This window comes from Euprymna scolopes, chromosome 46 (genome assembly GCF_053919585.1).
Source record: "Euprymna scolopes isolate OS-2025 chromosome 46, ASM5391958v1, whole genome shotgun sequence".
Lineage (NCBI taxonomy): Eukaryota > Metazoa > Mollusca > Cephalopoda > Sepiida > Sepiolidae > Euprymna > Euprymna scolopes.
In genome coordinates, this window is record NC_136527.1 from 168,013,169 (window position 1) to 168,035,982 (window position 22,814).

At 29.9% G+C, this 22,814-nt stretch overlaps 1 non-coding gene across 1 annotated transcript; it reads right to left on the reverse strand.

The window, feature by feature from the left end:
* Positions 1-6,128: 6,128 nt before the first annotated feature.
* LOC145271588 (U1 spliceosomal RNA) lies at positions 6,129-6,291 on the reverse strand. Its single transcript, XR_013865996.1, has one exon. It is a non-coding gene; the product is annotated as a U1 spliceosomal RNA (small nuclear RNA).
* Positions 6,292-22,814: the final 16,523 nt, after the last annotated feature.

The window sequence follows — 22,814 nt, forward strand, 5'->3', positions numbered from 1 at the left end:
TTTATTTATTCATTTCTTGTTTTAGAGAGTAAACAACGCTGAGTTACATTGTAACGATTTACAAATATATTTTTATACATTAAGTTACTGATAATTAATGATCGTCAATAAATATTTGATCATTTTATGTAAACTTTATAAAAGAAAGTGATCCCCATTCTAAAATTTTAAATATGTGATAAAACATACAAAATAAAACGAAATTCTCTAGCGACATAATAGGTAAGTGTAGACAGAAAAAAAAATTGTAATGTTAAAACAATTAGGTACTTGTGCACTTATGTTACCGCGCTGAAATAACAACCTTATTATTCAGAAAGTTATTCCTAACATGGAGAGAGGAAAGTGTTTTGTAACTATTCTGTACTTCCACCTAATAATTTAATAAAATAAGATCTCGTAAAATTCGAATTTAACTTAAAAATCAGATTTTCAAAAATAGAACAGAAACATAATTGGATAATCATTAACAATTAAATACCGGAAATTATTATTATTATTATTATTATTATTTTTATTATTATTATTATTATTATTTTTATTATTATTTTTATTATTATTATTTTTATTATTATTATTATTATTATTATTATCATTATTATTATCATTATCATTATTATTATTATTATTATTATTATCATCATTGTTATTATTATTATTATTATTATTATTATTATTATTTTCATTATTATTATCATTATTATTATTATTATTATTATTATTATTATTATTATTATTTATTTTGTGATCAGTTTTCTTCGAATTGAATTAATGTGTTTACGGTTCTCAGAAATCACACAAGTATTTTCTTTTTAAGAATAGATTTTTAGAGTAATAATAAAAAAAAAGATCAACAGGTTTGTATTACTTTTATTTGGTTTATTTTTAAGTGTTTAAATCTAAATTAATGTCGGGTTTGTATTACTGTACACATAGATTCGAAAAAGTCGTCAAACAACAAATATATAACAAATAAATGTTATCAAAGGCAAGAAATTGCGCCCACCTCTCTCTCTCTCTCTCTCTCTCTCTCTCTCTCTCTCACACACACACACACACACACACAGAGTTTGAGAAAAGAAGTTTAAAATATAAAAAAAACACTAGACAAAATATTCTTAGAAACTCGCTCAATATATGTTACCGTGATATGGGCTGACATATATAGTTTTTTAAATTTTTAACTCCTTTTCTCAAATTTTCCGTGTGAAAGAGAGAGTCGGGAACCATTTTAAATTTTACAAGACATCGGTAAACACTATGCTTTTCGAGCTGACTAAACATGTTAAATTAAATAAAAACACTAGAAAAATATCATTTAGGTAGAAAAGTAACTTATCTTGCCTTTGATAACATTTATTCGTTATATATTTGTTTTCTGACAATTTTTTCGAATCTATGCGTACAGTAATACAAATAAAAAAAACACACACACACACACACACACACTTATCTTTTATCCCAGGAATTAAAGCAAATAAATGGGAAAATCACACTTTATATTCACGTTTCTTATAAATCATATAGAATCAATATTTTTATTGCATTGCAAAAAAAAAAAATGAAATGAATAAACATAATTTAATATTCAAGGTTATTAAAAAAAATCGGATTAGAAATGTAAACAAAACATATTTAAAAACTTATTTGGTTTTTGACAACTTTTTCGAATCTATGTGTACAGTAATACAAACCCAAAACTATTTAAAAACTTACCTTTCATTCCAGTTTCAATACGAAAAAAAATCGGGTTGAATTCTTTGTTCTGTTTGTTCAAAACAGAAAATTTGTTAGGATTTCTTTAGTAAATTGATACAACTTTTGTTTTGTGTGTCCAATTCATTAAGAACTAAAATATATGAAAATATAAAAGAATCAAAATTAAAAGATTAAAAACCCGAAATTAAGTTAATATCATCGTAATAACACGGTGAAATCTTTATTTCGTTCCTCGTGTAAAAATGTCTGTTTATTATTAAAACGTATCGAATTGTTTTCCTATCAAGTTCGGATTATATTTGTCAATGTTTAAAGCTTGTTTTCGATATCTTTTGTAAATTTCTATTTTTTATGCCTAATTCATTAAAAATTAAAATACATGAAAACATAAAAATCAGATTTATTTAAAAAAAAACCCCAAAAAACTGAACATTTCATTATTATTTTAATTAGTCAAACTACCGTTAACATCCAAAATGAGAACAGTAGTCTAAATAATTCAATATATAATATAATATAATATAATATAATATAATATAATCCTTATAATAAAAACAACAACAAAAAAACGCGAAGTTAGTTAAATTACAAGAATATACTAGATTTGGACCAAGAAAGTAAACTGTAATCATTACATTATGAAACTTGAAACTGATTCGGTTGAACTTAATTGTAGCATTTATTGAGTAGTTTTCTACCAATATTTTGTTTTATTTCTTATTTTGAAACAATTATCGAGACTTCAAAGACATTGCGGTAAGCTTTTCTTGTTCTCCAACAGCGTTCAACATTACATGTTTTTCGCCTTCGGGACAAGCTCACAGTGTAGTAGTATCTGTTCTTCAGATGCTGCAGTTGCTGCACTTCAATTTCTTGTTCTCTTTCAGTGGAGGAGAAATTCTTCACGACTGAGACAATTTTTATTTTTGTTCCTTTTCTCCACGTTAAAAAACAACCTTGGTGTCTAACTCTGTCCCATGGCGAGGCATTGTAAACATGAACATTATACATTAACTAAAAACACTGCAAACGGATCCATTTACTTGCAAAGATAGCCGCGCTTCGCACGGGACTTTGCTGCATACTCGCCCTTCCCCCGCCGACCTCCCCCCAATGTAAAAAAAATGTTTGTTTTTTTTTTTTGGTGGGGGTGAACGATATCTTTTGTAAATTTCTATTTTGTATGTCTAATTCATTAAAATTAAAATATACGCCAATTATGTAAACACAATTTTCGTCTCGCAATTTCATTAGTTTCGTACGATGAAAATTTTATTAAAAATTATTACTGGTTTACTTTGCCCTTCTTTTAAATGGTACAAAAGTTATATTGATAATATTAATTCATAATAAAGTTACATCGTTTTACATATGGGGGGGGGTAATTCTGTGGTGACTTTAGGTAGTGCCTAGTGATATCATATATGATAATATATATATATATATATATTATCATATATATATATATATATATATATATATATATATATATATATATATATATAAATTATGAAGAAAATCTGTTTCGCAGGCAATTAAATACACTTGCTATGGTATAATTACAATAAATCCTGGACAATTTTATAAACAAAAAAGAAGCAAATAATGTATGAGATGATGGATTTTGACATATGGAAAATTGGCCTTGTGTCTGACTAACTCTGTCCTCGTGGGTATGCAAGTAAATGAGGACATTAGTTTTAATTATTTATTTCTAACCCCGTACCCCCCTTCTCGCGGGCATCGGCGTTGAAAATAAGGGAAAATTATATATTCCGGAGCAGAAGTTCTTCAAACAAAACAACAACTTATGAATTATATCGGCGTACTTATAGTTTAAATGAGCAAAGAAAACAACGGTAAATATGAATAATCACCCTTGAAAATTCCTTTAAAATCAACAATTAATAAGGTTTTCGGGGGCTAAAAACGAAAATAACGTTTGAAATTACGGCAAATGAGTAGTTTCCAAGATATGAAGAAATGTTAGTTTAAAAAAGTGGGGGATCACTTTTCTATAATAATGTAACGTAAAATGAGCACCCACTTTGTGATTACCACATGATGAGAGCTGGATGACAAAGGAAGAAATAAACAGATGCGGAGGAAAAAATCGCAAAAAAAACGAAGGGTTGAGAAATGGGTGGAATGGAGAATAGTTCTAAGAAAATTAGAATAAATGAGGGATTTGGGAGTGAGTGGAAGGAAGAGTAGTTTTGAGGAAAAGAGAATGAGATTAGGAGAGAGGCAGAATTAGAAAAGAGAGAGGGAGAAAGAGGAAGGATAAAGCTAGAATGAAAACAGTAGGTAAATGAGGGAGAGAGAAAGGAGAAATAGAAGAAGGGGTGAAGCAACAGAGGAAGACAGAGATTTCGAAAAAAAAAGCAACAGATGAAGCGCGGTAGAGAGTAAGGATATATATATATATATATATATATATATATATATATATATATATATATATATATATGTGTGTGTATATATATATATATACATATATATATATGTGTGTGTGTATATATATATGTATATATATATATTATATTATATTATATTATATTATATTATATTATATTATTGGTAGTATTGTTTAAACAAAACGAAGATGTGTCAACCAAAGAGTGCTCCATGTTTAGACAGAGCAATATGAATATGGGACATAATTCATACACACACACACACACACACACACACACACACACACACACACACACACACATATATATATATACATACAGAGAGAGGGGGGGTAGTAGGAAAAGAAAAATAGGGGAAATCATTTAGGTGAAATTATCTATAGCAGCACACATAACATCTAATGTCATTTTATCTCAGCATTTGTTCAATTTTATTTGAAGAACTTTATATATATTATTGGTAGTATTGTTGGGACATTTTTCATACATATATATATATATATATATATATATATATATATATATATATATATATATATATATATATATATATATACAGAGAGAGAGAGACACAGAGAGAGAGAGACACACACACAGAGAGGGTAGTAGGAAAAGATATATTGAGAAAAACAGGGGTAAAATCTTTTAGGTGAAATTATCTATAGCAGCACACATAACATCTAATGTCATTTTATCTCCGCATTTGTTCAATTTTATTTTAAGAACTTTAATATTGTTACAAGAAGTAAAGAAGGATTCACTCTCCATGATTGACCACAAAGAATAATCAAGAACGTTAAGATCACGTGATGAGGTCATTCTTGTTTGCTGATCCAGGACTAAAGTTGTCTGTTACTTGAGCGGTTTGGCTTGTCGCACCATGTTGCAATCAGCAAATGCAGAATTATACCATCGGGTTAATGCACATTGAAAAATGTCCTCAATGTAACGTTCTTTGTTAAGAACAAGAAAAAATAGTCTATTGGCATTTTAAAAAAATGATGGAGATTCCCCTCTTTCAGAAATGACTGCTCAGACCATCACTGATGATGATTTCTTCATTTTGAAAATCTTTTCTGCATTATCACCACCAACAAACACCAAGGACTTTTTCATTTTGATGCTTGTGGGATGTTGAAGTGAGAATAACTTTTCATCTGTGAAGATGATGTTATTGAGCGTGCCTTGTCTGATAATAAGGTTTAACAAGAGTCGATTTCTGATGAGTTTCTTTGCAATTGTGGCTGCAGAGAGAACTGTCGCTTTTGGAGCTTATAAGATGACATTAATAGGTCACTTCGACATATCCTTCACATCGTCCTTGGTGATGTTTGTGCTTTGTTCGCCATTTGTCTCATAGATTTTTTTGGATTTCGCCTGATTTTTTCCTAAGTTTTTTTTTTTTAAGTTTAGGTGTTCCTAAGTTGTTGGGACGTTGTCTATCTTTGATCAACGAAGTTTCCAGGTAATTAGTAATCGTCCTTTTTATAAACATTTTGTTGATTTTGAGTTTTTTTCCCCCAACTTGAATATTTCTTGTGCCGTACGTCATTCTCATGTTGCTCTATGGTTAATCTTCTCTCCAATTCAACATACATTGTTTAAAAATTAACAGCTTTTGTTTCTAAAAAAGTAAGAAATCATACATTACATTATCATATAATGACAATTAAATATAAAACTTATTTTAATATTATCATAATAAATAGTTCAGAAATTTTGTAACAGGGCTTATGTCCACACTGTATATCGAAAGAAGACACTTTCAGTAGCTGTAGGCGACAGCTAGACGAATTCCTCACGATTAAACGTTGATTACATTTACATGCAAATTAGATACAATCAGAACGTTGGAATTGAAGTGGATAATAAACTGGTCGAGAGAAATTGCCTATTTCTTGGTATTACAGAGATTAAGCGGAGGGAGTACAAACCTACGAGTGAGAGGTACTTGGAAGAAGTAGGGAAGGATTTCTGATTTTGATTGTATTATCGGGGTGAGCGCGTACGCAGGCCCCACACTTAGAAATAGCATGTTCGAGTCATCCACATTTGGGACGATCGCAAAGGTCAACCCAACCGCAGTGCAATGGATGGGCCTCGCTCTGGTGGAACGACCGTAATGATCACCGTTACCCCTACATCAGGTAAGTATATTTTATTACGCGCGCACCACTGTTTTTATATCACACTTCTATACTAACCACCAACAAACACCAATAAAAAACTAAAATACCTCCACATAATTCTCACCAATATCAGTATATCACAACATTTCATTCACTAATAACAACAATCATAACAAATAATTTACTATCATTTAAACTTACCAACATTTTCACAAAATAACTCAATTCTTAACGGAACTAAAATTATATTGTACGTACCCGTTATGGAATGAAGTTTTCTGAAAAAAAGTAACTTAATTTGATCAAGTACTTTTTTTATAGAGGAAATCAACTTTTATTGTAATCGATCTATCACCGCCATTTGGCTATTTAGCGACACGAGGAGGGGTGGCTTTATACAAATGACAAAATGAAAAAATGATTTAAAAAAACACAGAAATTCTGTAAAATAAGTGAAATATATATCTGAGCATTTTTCTGCTCATGTTTCAAAACAAAATAATCTCGTCAAAATTTGACAAACTAAGCGATGATTGGAGTTATCTTCTCCTGGCGTTCCTTTCTCCTAAGCGAAAAAAAAGATGGCCGTTACCTGATCGATCTCATTAAAATTTGATTTTCCTTGGTGAAACAAAAAAATAAATAAAAATAAAAAATAACTGCTGGACCAAATCAAGTGATTTCTTTTTTCATGAAAACTTTAATCCATAACGAGTACATACAATATAATTTTTTCAATATTTTTATTTTTTGATGTCTTGATTGAAGTGTACAAGCACCCATTAATCATATCAAAGCACGGATGAAACAAAAATAAAATAAAAATTATGATCTAAAGAGTTATTTTCTCTTACATGAGCAGTAATTTAAAAAAAATACTAATAGACGCTATATATTTTTTCATATATTAATCTCATATAATAATTTGCGTCGTCGTCGTCGTCGTCGTCGTCGAGGTAATCGATAATATAGCATAGTTCCTGCCTTTACTATAACAGTTTTTTTAGGCAAACAACGCTTATAATTAATGTAAATGATATAAAATATACTTTTAAAAGTTGTATTTGTACCGACAGAAGGAAAACAGGTTCAGTTTATCAATTTTAATGTAATTACGAAAAAAAACACCAATTATTTATTCTGCTAATTTGCTATCGATCTTTCAGAAACAAATGAAAAATAACCAAATTTTTATGTGTAATTATTTTATACACTAGAATCATGTATACAGATTTTTGTAAAAATAAATTTTATTCACTTTTATTTTTGAGAAAAAATATTTTTCTCAGTACGCCACACACAGTTTTATGTACACACACACACATAATCGGACACCTACTATACACACACACATACACACATATACACGCGCGCGCGCGTGTATATGTGTGTATGTGTGTGTGTTTGTGTGTGTGTGTTTGTGTGTGTATAGTAGGTGTCCGATTATGTTTGTTTCATTATATGATACAGGATGAGCCTTATTAAAAAAGACACCAGAAGACAAGAAACATTTAAGCGTGGTAAGCCATGGAGCAAGTCCATGTATTTATTTTTACTAACCACAAGGGACGCAACTCTTGTATTGTTTTATATTAAAAAGTTGGCCGAAGGGGACATAACTCATAATATGACATCCCTCTTTCCCCCCCAAAAAAAATAAAACAAAAAGAATAAAAATTACATAAGGAAGGAACGTTGACACTAGTACAATAGTGTGAGAGTCCAACTAAGGGCTGTTCTCATTATAAGAAAATTTTTTGAGTGGTCTTATTATACGACCGGATCTGGATACTTTCTGAGTTCCAGGATGAGTGTTCAGTGTTTTGTGGGATGATCAGATTTTAGGACGATGTGGTAGTCACTTTTAAAATGTCCTATGCGATCGAACTGACTTGCATATGCATTTTTTAATTCGATGACGGAGTTAATCGGATCTTTCTTTTGTTGAATGGTGCAGTGGAGGCTTATCAGCTCCAAGTCTCTGAGAGAAGGTAATCCTATGATTGTAGGCCCTTCTGTTGTGACAACAAAGAATTTTAAAGTTTTCAACTTGTCTTTGTGTCCGCATTGTATGTAGATCGATCCATGCTGTATTATGTTTGAGCCGTTGTATGCTGTCAGAATCGTGTGCTCTTTCTTTGTGGAGCCTGGAATGGGTTGTCCTACGTCATAAACTCTGTTGGGAAACATGTTTCGAAAAGTTCGTAGAGGAAGCGTATTCCCTTCTGCACCTGTGTCCACCATTGCCTTGAGTATAGAGTACCTGGTCTATTGAGAAGCTTTAATTTAAATCCCGTTATTATTTCAGTACGCTCGTCTTTTGGCTGATGAATCGCACTAAAGTCTAACTGCTCAAATTCTCTATACATCTCCTTGGGCTCAGATTTTACTGAGCAGATTTTACTGTTCCGCTTTCTGTATCTGTTTTCTTGCGGCTGCTTTTGGCTGTTCGTCGTTTTTGTTTGGCTGTATTTTCTTGTGCCCTCCTTTTTGTTAGTGCAGACTTTCGCCCAGTGGTTCTTTTTGCCACACGCTGAGCATGTGGTGCCCCAGGCTGGACATTTTTCTTTTTCATGTTTATTTCCACAACGTCGACATTAGCTTGTTTTTAATGCACTAATTTCCTGACAATCACCTCAAATTTCATCCATTTGCCGCATGTGGTTAAGGGACGCTTCGTGCGTTCTACCACTATTTAAGGCCTCTTGGAGTGTAAGCCCCATGCCTTTCAAAAGTAGAAGTTTTTGTAACTCCGCGTGTCTGGTGCCGGTAATCATTTGTTCAATAAGACGTTCTTCAGTCTCTTGGTTATCCCTAAACCTTCATTTTTTTTTTTTGCCTGTAGTTTACATCTCGCCATGAAGTCGTCGATGCTTTCCGCATTCTTCTGTTTATATTCACGCAGATAGAAACGTGCAATACGAAAATTGGTTTGGGGCTCTAGACGCTTCTCAAATTTACGCCAAATTGTCTTCGGGTTCATCCGGTCAGCATCATCGTCAAATGTCCAGGCGTTATATCGCCGTAACCCTTCCTCACCAGAAAGCAGTACAATGTGGTCGACCTGCTTCTCGACGGGAATGTTTTTTACTGAGAAATATAATGCACACCGTTGCTTGAAGAATCTGAACGATTCAAATAGATTCTCAGACCCCCAGTGCTAGCAGTATCAGAATTTTTGTAGGAATTTTTGACACCCCTAACACGAAACTGCGAATACAATATAAAAATCTCGTAATTTCTCTGTTAAAAGTGGGTTATTTATTTTCTTTATGGATTATACTTCCAAAATAAACTATTACAGTTGTTTTAAAAGTAATAAAAATATTTTTTTTAAAACAGTAATGAATTTTCCGAACTCAATATTTTTCAATTTTTAAACTCAATATTTTAAAATTTTTAAATTTTAAAAATCTATCAAAATTTTTCTATTGATTCTATTTTTACGATATTTTCAGGGTCAATGTGAAATTTTATGTTCTTTCCAATAAACTGAATATAATATTTTAAACAAACGTTTTTTTTAAATTCACGCCCCCCTCAAGTGTCACCCATTTTCAACTTTCTCTTAAAAAGTAAATAATTAATTTATGTCGTGGAGTTTTATATATCACAAATTGAAGAGAAAAGGTCAATAAATAATATATTCAAATTTAAAACAAAAAAAAAATCGCTTTTTTAGAAATTTACCTGTAAAGTCCGAAGTTTAAAACCTTATTTTATAAGAACACATTGTTTCTTTTTTTCTTTTTATTTTTAATGAAACCTTGGTCCTTGCTCCTTTAATTGAAAATAAAATTAGGGCTTGAATTACATTTTTCGAGGAGTTATAAGCTTAGAAAGATAGGGGGTCGAATAATTCACGCCTCTCATTTTGAAATGTCTATTAAAAAGTAAATAATTAATTTATGTCGTGGAGTTGTATATATCACAAATTGAAGAGAAAAGGTCAATAAATAATATATTCAAATTTAAAACAAAAAACAAATCGCTTTTTTAGAAATTTACCTGTAAAGTCCGAAGTTTAAAACCTTTTTAAAAAAAAAAACACATTGTTTTGTTTTTTGTTTTTTTTTAATAAAACCTTGGTCCTTGCTCCTTTAATTGAAAAAAAATTAGGGCTTGAATTACATTTTTCGAGGAGTTATAAGCTTGGAAATATGGGGTGGAATTATTCACTATTTTCACGAAATTTCTGACACTGCTACCCCAGTGCATAACGGGTTCGCTTGCATTAGAACTCATTTTACTTTAATTTAATTATTGTTTTTTTTATATTATTATTATACTTATACCTTTTTTTAATAAAAAAAAACAAAGAAAACAAAACAATGACATTACTGAATGAAATTGACGAACTTATTCGTGCATCGATTTTTTTTTAAGATGGTGCTTGCCGTCGTCACTACATGCGTTTACACGCAACACGCAGACTGATGTTTTCTTTTGCGTTCATTCTATTTGTCGATGGATTTCTTTTCTTTCTTTTTTTAAAAGAAAATCCCCGTAACTGCCACCATGTCCGATTATGTTTGTTTCATTTTATGATATGGGATGAACCTTATTAAAAAAGACATCAGAAGACAAGATACATTTAAGCGTGATAAGCTATGGAGCAAGTCAATGTATTTATTGTTACTAACCATAAGGGACGCAACTCTTGTATTGTTTTATATTAAAGAGTTGACTGAAGGGGACATAACTCATAATATGACAGTAGGGTGCAAGCAAATTACAAGGCGATCTGAATGTTGTTCAGTATCGATTTTTGTTCTGCATATTTTTTCCCATATTCCCATGTGTGAGTGGGGTCATTTTACAACATTGCACTACTTCTTTATCAAAGGAGGAGGTAATACATGGGATGGCGCAAAACATTACAAGGAAAGCCAGAATGGTGACAACGCGACACATAGCTGAAATGCGCAAACAAACTAGAAACTGGTACTACACTTCCATTGTTAGTCGTTGATTGCATGTAAAACATCTGGTTTAAGTCTGGAATTATAAGTTAAGGTCATCGTAAAGTTAACGGAATTTAATCTGATAAAAATAAGTCGCAATTTTCATAATGTAATCATGTGATTATTGTTTTGTTTTTTGTTGGTTCAAATCTAGTTTTTGTTATTTGATTAACTTCGCTATTTGTTCAATTCCTTCCTTTTTGAATTGTTTATGTGAAATATTCAGTTTTGCATTTTTTTATATTTGGATTATTTGGATTACTGGTCTCATCTTGGATGTAAACAGTAGTTCGACTAATCCAAATAATAATGAAATGTTCAATCTTTTACACGAGGAACAAAATAATGATTACACCGTTTTAACATAAGTTCTTTGTTCTGAAGCAGTTGATTTTTTCTTCTCATAATAATTTCACGTTTAAATCGTGTTTTTTGTCTTTTAATTTTGATTCTTTTATATTTTCATATATTTAATTGCTTAATGAATTGGACACACAAAACAAAATTTGTATCAATTTAATAAAGATTATATTAAGAAATCCTAACAAACAAATTTTCTGCGTTGGACACAAAAGAAAAACGATTTTTTTTTCGTATGAAATTCCTGGAATGAAAGGTAAGTTTTTTTGTTTTATTTTTCACTTTACAACAATATTATTCAACAACTTTAAAATAATCTTAATTATTAAAATGAGTTTATTTTTTTTTTATTGCAATCCAATAAAAAATATTGGTTTCGTGAATAAAATATATATGAAATGTGACCATGTGGGTGGGGTGGGTCAATGTCAAGTTTCTTTCCAACTCCTCAAAAACCTTTAAACTGACGACTTTTCTAGGTTTTCAATGGTGCTGAAAACGAATATCACATGTAAATTTGGGGCAGATAAGTAGTTTTCATGATATGAAGAAATTACTTTTTTTTAAGTGTTGGATTGGATCGGACGGATCACTGTCTTATATAAATTTAGCGTAAAAAAAGCACCCGTCTTCTGGTCACCTAATAATTTGGTCATATAAAACAAATTTGAAAATGAAAAAAAAAAAAAATGAACGAATCTCTTAGTAAAAAACAGCGCCGGTTTCTTTTTTTTGGGGGGGGGGTGTGCTGAAAACGAATATAACACTTAAAAATTGCTTTATGATCTGAAGAAATTACTAAGTGACCAAAAAGTGGGTGCCCATTTCACGTTACTTTTATATAGGAAAGTGATCCCCCACTTATTGAAAAAGTAATTTCTTCATATGAAAACTACTTATCTGTCTCAAATTTACATGTGATATTCGTTTTCAGCATCACCGAAAACCTATTCAAGTCGTCATTTTAAAGTTTTTTTAAGGAGTTGGAAAGAAACTTGGCATTGACCAAAATGTGTTTATTTAAGTAAAATTTCAATATTAAAATAATTTTACAATATGTAAGGTACGTTATTTTTTACGCTTAAAAAATCCCATTTAATACCTTTTAAAATAATAATAAATCTTTTATTACGTTTACATAAAATGATTCTTTTATTACGTTTACATAAAATGATTCTTTTATTTCGTTTACATAAAATGATTCTTTTATTTCGTTTACATAAAATGATTCTTTTATTTCGTTTACATAAAATGATTCTTTTATTACGTTTACATAAAATGATTCTTTTATTACGTTTACATAAAATGATTCTTTTATTACGTTTACATAAAATGATTCTTTTATTTCGTTTACATAAAATGATTCATTTATTTTGTTTACATAAAATAATTCTTTTATTACGTTTACATAAAATGATTTTTTTATTTCGTTTACATAAAATGATTCTTTTATTTCGTTTACATAAAATGATTCATTTATTTTGTTTACATAAAATAATTCTTTTATTACGTTTACATAAAATGATTCTTTTTATTACGTTTACATAAAATGATTCTTTTATTTCGTTTACATAAGATAAGCATATAATAGAAACTTAATAAAGAAAAAAATAATTGATAAATGTTTACAATCGAATTCAACATAGTTTTAATAATAAAAAAAATAAATTAAATAAAATAAATTTTTTGTTTGCCATTACGTCTGAAAAGCCATTAAAAATATTCCGAAAAATAGAATGAACAAAGAATTTAATACTGACGCCTTTGTTTCATAAATTAAACTGAAAATGAGCACCCACCCCTTCCTAATCTTTCTAATAATAGACGATTCAATCTGATACTTGGATTTTTTTATCAAAAATAAGTTTATTTATTTTCGTTATTTCTGAGAAAATAATAATGTTTACCATAAACAAAATAAGTTGATCCAAAGTTTGTCGAATTGTCAGACAACTGAGCACAAAATGTTTTTTTTAAATATTTTTTATTCTTTTTAAAAAATATTTTTTACAAATACTTGTCTGTCCACATTTACCTAATATGTCGCTAAAGAATTGTTTGAATTTTGATATTTTATTCAATATTTGGGATTTTCGAATAAGGATAATTTTATTTAATAAAGTTTACATAAAATGATCCTTCATTTATTGGGCATCACTAATTAACAGAAACTTAATATAGAACAAAATAATTTGTAAATATTTACAATCGAAACCAGCATAGTTTTTTTCGAGGTTTTTAAAAAATATTTTTTGTGTTTCTTTTAGGTGTAGTTTTATGTCCACAATTATTTATTATGTAGCTAAATCATAATGTTTATCATAAACACAATAATTTGATTCGATTTGCATTTCTAAGAGTACTAGGAGTCGGAGTCATTTTATCAGACTCCGACTCCTTAAGTCTAATAAATTTACTTTTTTACATGGGTCTCCTGTTTGGTTTTACCTGTTTTTTTTTTAATTACACAAAATACGGCACATTGGCACTTTGATGTAGGGGGCTACTATCAGGGACCTTAGTTGTAGGGATACTATGTAGCGAGTTTAGCAGCAAAATGTTTGTTTACATTACACTTGGACTTCTGCATGTCAGTACAGTTGGGGAAGCAGGAATCCAGAAGGGAATTTTTAAGTCTAGCAGTAGGTGTATCAGAATTTTTGTAGGAATTTTTGACACCCCTAACACGAAACTTTGAATAAAATATTTAAAAAAACAACTCGTAATTTCTCTTTTAAAAGTGGGTTGTTTATTTTCTTTATGGATTATACTTCCAAAATAAATTATTAAAGTTGTATAAAAAGTCATAGAAATATTATTCTTTATTTAAAAAAAAGAATCAGTAATTAAATTGAGTTTTACGAGTTCAGCATTTTTCAATTTTTAAACTTTTAAAATCTATCAACATTTTTCTATTGATTCTATTTTTACGATATTTTCAGGGTCAATCTGAAATTTTATGCTCTTTCCAATAAACCGAATATAATATTTTAGACAAACGTTTTTTTTAATTCACGCTCCTCCCATTTTGAAATGTCTATTACAAAGAAAATAATTAATTTACTCATCCAAGAGTTATATATCACAAATCGAAGAAAAAAATCAATAAATAATATATTCAAATTTAAAACAAAAAAAAGTGTTTTTTAGAAATTTACCTTTGAAGTCCGAAGTTTAAAACCTTTTTTTAACACGTTGTTTGTTTCTTTTTTTAACTGAAACCTCGGTCCTTGCTCCTTTAATAAAGAAAACATTAGGCGTTTAATTACATTTTTCGAGTAGTTATAAGCTTGGAAAGACAAGGGGTGGAATTATTCAATATTTTTCACAAAATTTCTGACACACCTAGTCTAGAAGTTCTAGGCAGGAAACTATTAGAATATAAGGCTTTCATACATCTAGGGATCTCTACTGTGTTGGGGTGGGACTTTGCTGCCTGTCGGGTTTGTCGGGGGTATTTTCATTAAGGGGATATAAGAGCTTGTTATTCGTCAGAGCATCCACCATTGAAATACTTTTAAAACAAGCGGAGGGATGCAATATTTTGTTGATGGGACTGGCTGAAGCTTTGATTACAGTTCAGGATCTATCAAGTTGGCGACTTTCTTTTGAACCCTGCCTAGGAGCAATAGACTACTAGCTGATGCACCAGCCAAAATGTCACAACAATACACCATACATAGGCGAATGTTAGCTATGTAGAGGTATAGGTTATTTTCAAGTGTAAGTAACTTTCTAGCAAGGTAGAGAAAGCCCACCTTCTTCGCAGCAGTCTTGGCAATGATCTTAATGTATCTATTCCAACTCATGTTCCCTGCCTTGACAGAGTTAAAAGTAGACTTCGTAGCTTAGTGAGGGATGCCATTTTCTTTTCCCTGCAAACTCTTTCTCACAGCCTGTCTCTGCTTTATCATTATTTTCATTATACGTGCTCGTCTGAGCTTCAGTCTATAGCCCCCCTCGCCAAATTTTCATGAGAAACACTCGTCTAGCTGAAAAAAAATATCAATAATTTCCCCGCTCTTTATCTGTGCCTAAACATAAACATAGATTCCATGAACAAAGTTTCTTTCTTAGAATGCACACCTGTGGAACCCTAACCCTAACCTGTGAAACTCTTCCATTTGCCTGCTTTCCAGTTGACTATAATATCGTCATTTTCAAGTCCAACGTAAACATGTTCTTAATGAGCCGTTCCCTACAATTACTACAACAGTGTTCCATTCACCACTGTATGCTTATTAACCCTTATGCTTGAGTGGCATCTGGGCCTTGATAAATGCGGACTCTTTTGTAAAATAACATGTCAAACGTAGGTATATAAAATTTCAAACATAAAATTTTCAGTGACTCCAAAAAATATAATAATTTAAAACTTTCCTTAAACTTGAAAAAATATATTAATTATTATGTAAAAACAATTTTTAAAAAATATTATAATTTAAAACTTTTCTTAAACTTGAAAAATATATTAATTATTATGTAAAAGCAACTTAAAAAATATAAACATTTAAAACTTGTCTTTAACTTGAAAAAATATATTAATTATTGTGTAAAACAACTTTTAAAAAATATAATTAAAACTTTTCTTTAACTTGAAAAATATATTAATTATTGTGTAAAATTACTTTTGAAAAATATAATAATTAACTACTTTTCTTTAACTTGAAAATATATATTAATTATTGTGTAAAAAAACAACTTTTAAAAATATAATAATTAAAAAACTTTTCTTAAACTTGAAAAAAATGTATTAATTATTGTGTAGAAACAACTTTTAAAAAATAGCAATTGTTAAAAACTGGGGTCACAAATTTAAATCCAAAAAGTTTCAGCACTTTGTAAGAACATATTCTGTAGAGATCATAAAATTCTCTAAAGTTTCTCCCGTGAACAACTTGTGCTCTAGTTCTAATTAAATAACTGGATACCTATTAAGTCTGCACTTTATAAACCACACACAAAATGAATAGTGCCAGCTAAGAAATGTTAGGTAAGCCTACCTAATCCATTTTACAGGGAAGCACAACTGTAAAATATATATTGTCTGGTTATTATGTGAAGATGAATTAGTATTGATACAACACACAAACATTTTAAGGCCAATCGATTTGGCAGGTGAGTTGTTACACATTCCTTACACATAATACAATTTAATGTCCGGGTAAAGTTTGCCATAGTAAAACATTAAAGATGATATTTAATGACAATATGGATACTCAATAGTAATGATAATCATATGAACTATTTAATTCAATACATCAAACTCAATAATAATAATCATATAAAATATTACTTAATTCAATAAAAACTCAATAATTATATGAAATGATATTTAATTCAATATAACAAACTCAATAATAATAATAATATGAAAACACAAACCATGGCCGACAATTAATTTTGTGGTCGTTTGACTTGTTGATCTAGTGTTACTCTTCATCAATTCTCTGTTTAGGTAACTCATTATAATACATCATCATATTCCAGTACCCTTTTATTCAAAGCTGTAGACTTATATGAGTTTTTTTGTTTGTTTCTCAAGTCACAGGGAATGCCTCTGCTAATATGGCCCATAATCCATAGTATCTCATTATGTTTCAGTTGCAATGTGTGTTGTTTTTGAACGCCAATAGGGATACTTTTTCAGTATATTTTGTTTATTAAATTTTTACATGAAATTATAGAATAGTAAACGACACTCGGCTCTTATTCTCCCTCAACAAACGTAAAAAAATAAAACCGATACAACTTCCTCTCTCTGCCACAATAAATTGTAACCATAATGTTTATCATGTTAAATGCATAAATATAAATTACATGACAAATTTGTCTGACTAATATTTAAATGTAAAACGCTTAATATAAAGGATTACAAATCATTTTAACGTTTGGATGAATAAAAAATGAACAAATATTTTAAGATATAACATTCCAATCCAATTTTAAATTTTTTCGTCTCAAACAATAGTAGCCTTACAATCAACAAAGGAGAATGGTTGGATTTTGATGTTTGTCCGATTGGTCGAGAGTAGGTATGTTTGTGCAGATCCTATATTTGAGACTCTCTTACTATGTGAATTGTGTATTAAAAAATATTTTGTTTTAATCAATAGTTAAAGATTAAATATTAACTCGCTGACGAGTTAAACACATGTAGTAACAACAATTTCTATGTTCAAATGAATTAGCGATAAACGGATATCCTTAAACAATCTATAAATTTTAATAACATGCTTTACATTTTATAAATATATACGGAAAACAAAAAATAACTAATAAAAAATAAATGTACAGATGTAGGTTTTCGAACCGAATTAGTTACGTTTTCGGCATTAAATGAATCCATTATAAGAAATTGTCGATAGTTTTGATAAATTAACATATTTTATCTACAGTATATACATGTGCTTTAGGAAGGCAGAAGCAAACGTTTTCTGATGAACCTAGATATATTTTTCTCATTATAACAATGGAAAATATTACATCAAGATTGTCACACACGCACATGCGCACATGCACATTTTCCTTAAAACAATATACGTTTATAATGTATTTATTCAATAAACATATCTTAAAATACAACGGTTTATTAAACTCAATGAAAATGATTTACACTTTCAAAGCATATGTAACTTTTGTTAAACATTTAATTCACATATTTTTTAAATTACTGCGTCTTACACGTGTTTCATTGCATAAACCAAAAAATCATCAGACTTTTCATCAGTTCATCAAAGAATAAAATGTTCACTTTTTTCTTGGTTCAAAAAGAAATGTAATTTTAAAGCTGATTAGAAAAGTTTTAACGAAATAAAAATCCAAAATCAGTTAAAGGAAATGTAATTTTAAAGCGAATTAAAAAAAGAATAAAAAAACAATAAAATATATACTGGTTATCGATACAACATAAATATGCAGAAGAAAGAAGTTTAATTCGTATACCATGAGTTGAATAGGCTCATTTTACAGGCGATATTTAAATTCATACAAAGCTTTCAACATTAATATATTTTAATAATTTATACTATTAGAAGGTGAAAATAATTAGGATAAAAAATCATAAAGAAAATAAAAAAAATATATGAATAATAAAAATGGTGGATGAAATAATATCTTTAAATTTCCAAAATAAAAAATTATTTTGAAAAATTAAAGTTGCAATAATGGATTGTTAAAAATGTTTATATAATTTCGATAATAAAATATGTGAATGCTAATAATGCATTAAAAAACGTTGGATTAAATAATTTGTTGAATGAAAAAACTGTTAATTTCTAAAAATAAAAGTAAAAAAATAAGAATCTTATTCTGTTTCATTAAATTCGCTAGTATTAGTATTAACAGATGTGTAATGTTGTGTAATGTAAGGAAAATATCCAGTTAAATATCAAACACATAAATAAGCAGCTATATTTCAACACACAAATACAAACACAAACTATTTTAAAAGACCATATTAGTATCCATTGCTAAGTAACTAGATTATATATTGATTTGTATTATTAACTTTAATTTTCTGTGTATTTAAATTAAATTTTCATGTATTATAAAATTATTATTTTTCTATTGTTAGCAATATATTTTTTATTAATTTCAGTAGCAACTATAGTAACTGTATGTATATTAGTAGCAATATATTTTTATTATTAATTATACAGTCTCTACAAATTCTTACTATATTTTTGTGTATTTCACTGTATTAATTGCATAATTCTTTTATCAATCATAAAATAATATGAATAGTATTAAACATTTAAACAATATGAATGTGAATTAAGTGTTTTTGTGATTTTTAAATGTTTTGTAAAGTAGTTTCTTGTTTTGTTGGCACGATTAAAATAAACAATGATATAAAAGTATTAAATTTCATTTATTTTTTGCAGATGTTCCTGCTTGCATATTTGTAATGAATATTAAGGTGCAATCCTTCTCCTTAAACAGTATTCTATACACAATTATTTCCTTACGTGACTGACAACAAAACCGGCAGCACACAACTTTATTAGACATATATGTGTGAAAAGTTATTTTACCTGGATTGTTTAGCAAATAGTGATAGGAACATCACACATATTTAAATTTGTGAAATTTTTGTTTAATGTTTTTATAAATCATAAGATATCGAATTTAACATTTCCGAAAAATCTGCTAATTTGCAAAATAGAATATTTTCACTTTTACACTACAAAATATCTCTTATCAAACAAATGAATAGTTATACACACTTAAAATTTCTTTAGCATTAAATCTAACTTCCATAAAAAACTACAGATTAACACTGAAAAAGTCAGGATAAAATCTCATATTGCTTATAACATTCGCCAGAAAAAATTTAATTTAAATATGAATATACACATTACAGAAAAGCCACATTATTGTGAAGTGTGTGGTTATTCTTGTTTTAAAAAATCAAAATTAGTGATACATATGAGAACTCACACTGGGGAAAAGCCACCTTCTTGTGACGTGTGTGGATATTCTTTTATTGAGAAATCAAATTTAATGATACATATGAGAACTCACACTGGGGAAAAGCCACATTCTTGTAAAGTGTGCGGATATTCTTGTTCTCAAAAATCATCATTAGTAACACATATGAGAACTCACACTGGAGAAAAGCCACATTTTTGTGGAGTATGCGGTCATTCTTTTTCTGAAAAATCAAAGTTAGTGATACATATGGGAACTCACACTGGGGAAAAGCCACATTCTTGCGAAGTGTGTGGATATTCTAGTTCTGAAAAATCAAAGTTAGTGAGACATATGAGAACTCACACTGGGGAAAAACCACATTCTTGTGAAATTTGTGGATACTCTTGTTCTGTAAAATCATCATTAGTGACACATATGAGAACTCACACTGGGGAAAAGCCATATTCTTGTGACGTGTGTGGATATTCTTGCTCTCAAAAATCATTATTAGTGAGACATATGAAAACTCACACTGGGGAAAAGCCACATTCTTGTGACGTGTGTGGATATTCTTGTTCTCAAAAATCAGTATTAGTGACGCATATGAGAACTCACACTGGGGAAAAGCCACATGCTTGTGAAGTTTGTGGATATTCTTATTCTCACAAGTCATCATTAGTTACACATATGAGAACTCACACTGGGGAAAACCCACATTCTTGTGAAGTGTGTGGATATTCTTGTTTTAAAAAATCAAACTTAGTGATACATATGAGAATTCACACTGGGGAAAAGCCACATTCTTGTGACGTGTGCGGATATTGTTGTTCTACAAAATCAAAGTTAGTGAGACATATGAGAACTCACACTGGGGAAAAGCCACATTCTTGTGAAATTTGTGGATATTCTTGTTCTCGAACCTCAACATTAGTTGCACATATGAGAACTCACACTGGGGAAAAGCCATATTGTTGTGAAGTGTGTGGATATTCTTGTTCTCAAAAATCAACATTAGTGACACATATGAGAACTCACACTGGGGAAAAGCCACATTCTTGTGAAGTGTGTGGATATTCTTGTTCTCGAAAATCATTATTAGTTACACATATGAGAAATCACACTGTGGAGAATTGAATGCCTAATGGACACCAACCTCGGGTGTCTTCGGTCTCAGTGTACAAGGGTTTAGCAGGGACTCTGGTATGAGGATACTTTCAGTGTTCAATATAAAGTAAATCCTAATCAAATATTCGAATTTAAATGAAAATGAAAAAAAAAAACTAAATCAACAAACTGGCAGGATGTCGCCAAGAATAAAAAGATCCCCTCATCATGGCTAATAACTAAGTCATAGGAAAATAACGGTGCATCTTCTCCTATGTGTGTTGCCACACATACCAGCACTAAGCTGGGAACTCTACCACATTATTTAAATTCTGGTCCTGTAATCCGGCTAGACCAAACAAAGACTACGAGGAAAAGACAATATAACAAAAAAAGAAAGAAAATTATTTTTTATTGTTTCGCATAGTCAAGGTATGAGAAATTGGGGTGGAAAAAGCTAGAGTATTTCAGTCTCTAGTTAAATCTTTAACCTAAGCAAAAGAGAAAACATCACTAACTACAACTAAAAACTTACTTTCAATTGTATTCCAAGTACATAAATATCTCCCAAAAGATGTTAGAGAGTCAATCAAGAAGAAAGCTTTTAGTGAAGCAGCGATTGATTTTACCAAATCTAACACTGCTGAATTTGCCCAAACCCAGTGGAGTAGAGAGGAAAAATCGACATTGATTTGGTCAATGGAATATTCCGAAATAAAATATAAAAAACTAACATAAAGTTGTAAGCAATGGAAATATATTTTTAAACACCACTTCCCAAACAAGAAAGAGATTTAGAAGGAAAAGTTAACATGTCAGAAATCTTATTTTATGAGGAACGTCTTTCTGTGAAGCAAATATCCTAGCTAAAAAAATATCCAGGAAATTGCTTAAAACAATAGTTGCTCAATCACTAATCCCCTTCCTTTACCTAAGATCTGCCAAACCCAACAGGGAGACACTACAACACATTCTCACCTGACACAGCTCCCTGAGACAATGCCACCAAGTCCCAGCCTAAGATGTCTACAAAAAACAAACCAGAAATATACCCGACGTGTCACTCCATCTTATAATGAAATATCTCCCCAGGAATCACTCCCAACAGACCCAACACAATTTAAACCTGGGCAGACATAGCAACAATATCGGGAAAAATTAAAATGAATAAAGTCTTTAAGATGTGTGTTTCAAAAGTCAATTATACCCTCACAAGAATCACTACAATTAATGCAACATTGAGTGAAATAAATCATACAACATACGGAACAGCATGGTTTATTCAGTTAAAACTCTTACCCCAACACGTACAATCAAAAACAAAACGCAAAACTTTGAAGCAAAAAGAATAAATAAACTTTTTGAAGTAAACCCAAGAATGGTTTATAGGGGCCTCATTAGAGAAGAAATAAAGGTGAGCTCCCCACCAACTCAAGCGCAAGTTGAAAACTTCTGGAGGCCTTTCTATGATGACACTAAAGTACATAAAGAACACAATTGGATAAACACCATAAAAGAGTCGAATAAGGATAAAGAAAAGATGCCAGCTGTAAAAATTACATAGGAAGCTGTCTGCAGGAAAGTAGCTTGATATAGTAATTTCAAAACCCCAGGAATAGACAACATACCAAATTTCTGGCTGAAAAAGCTGATCGCACTTCATCATCACTTACTTTAGGCTGTATATCACTTATTCCCAAAAATGC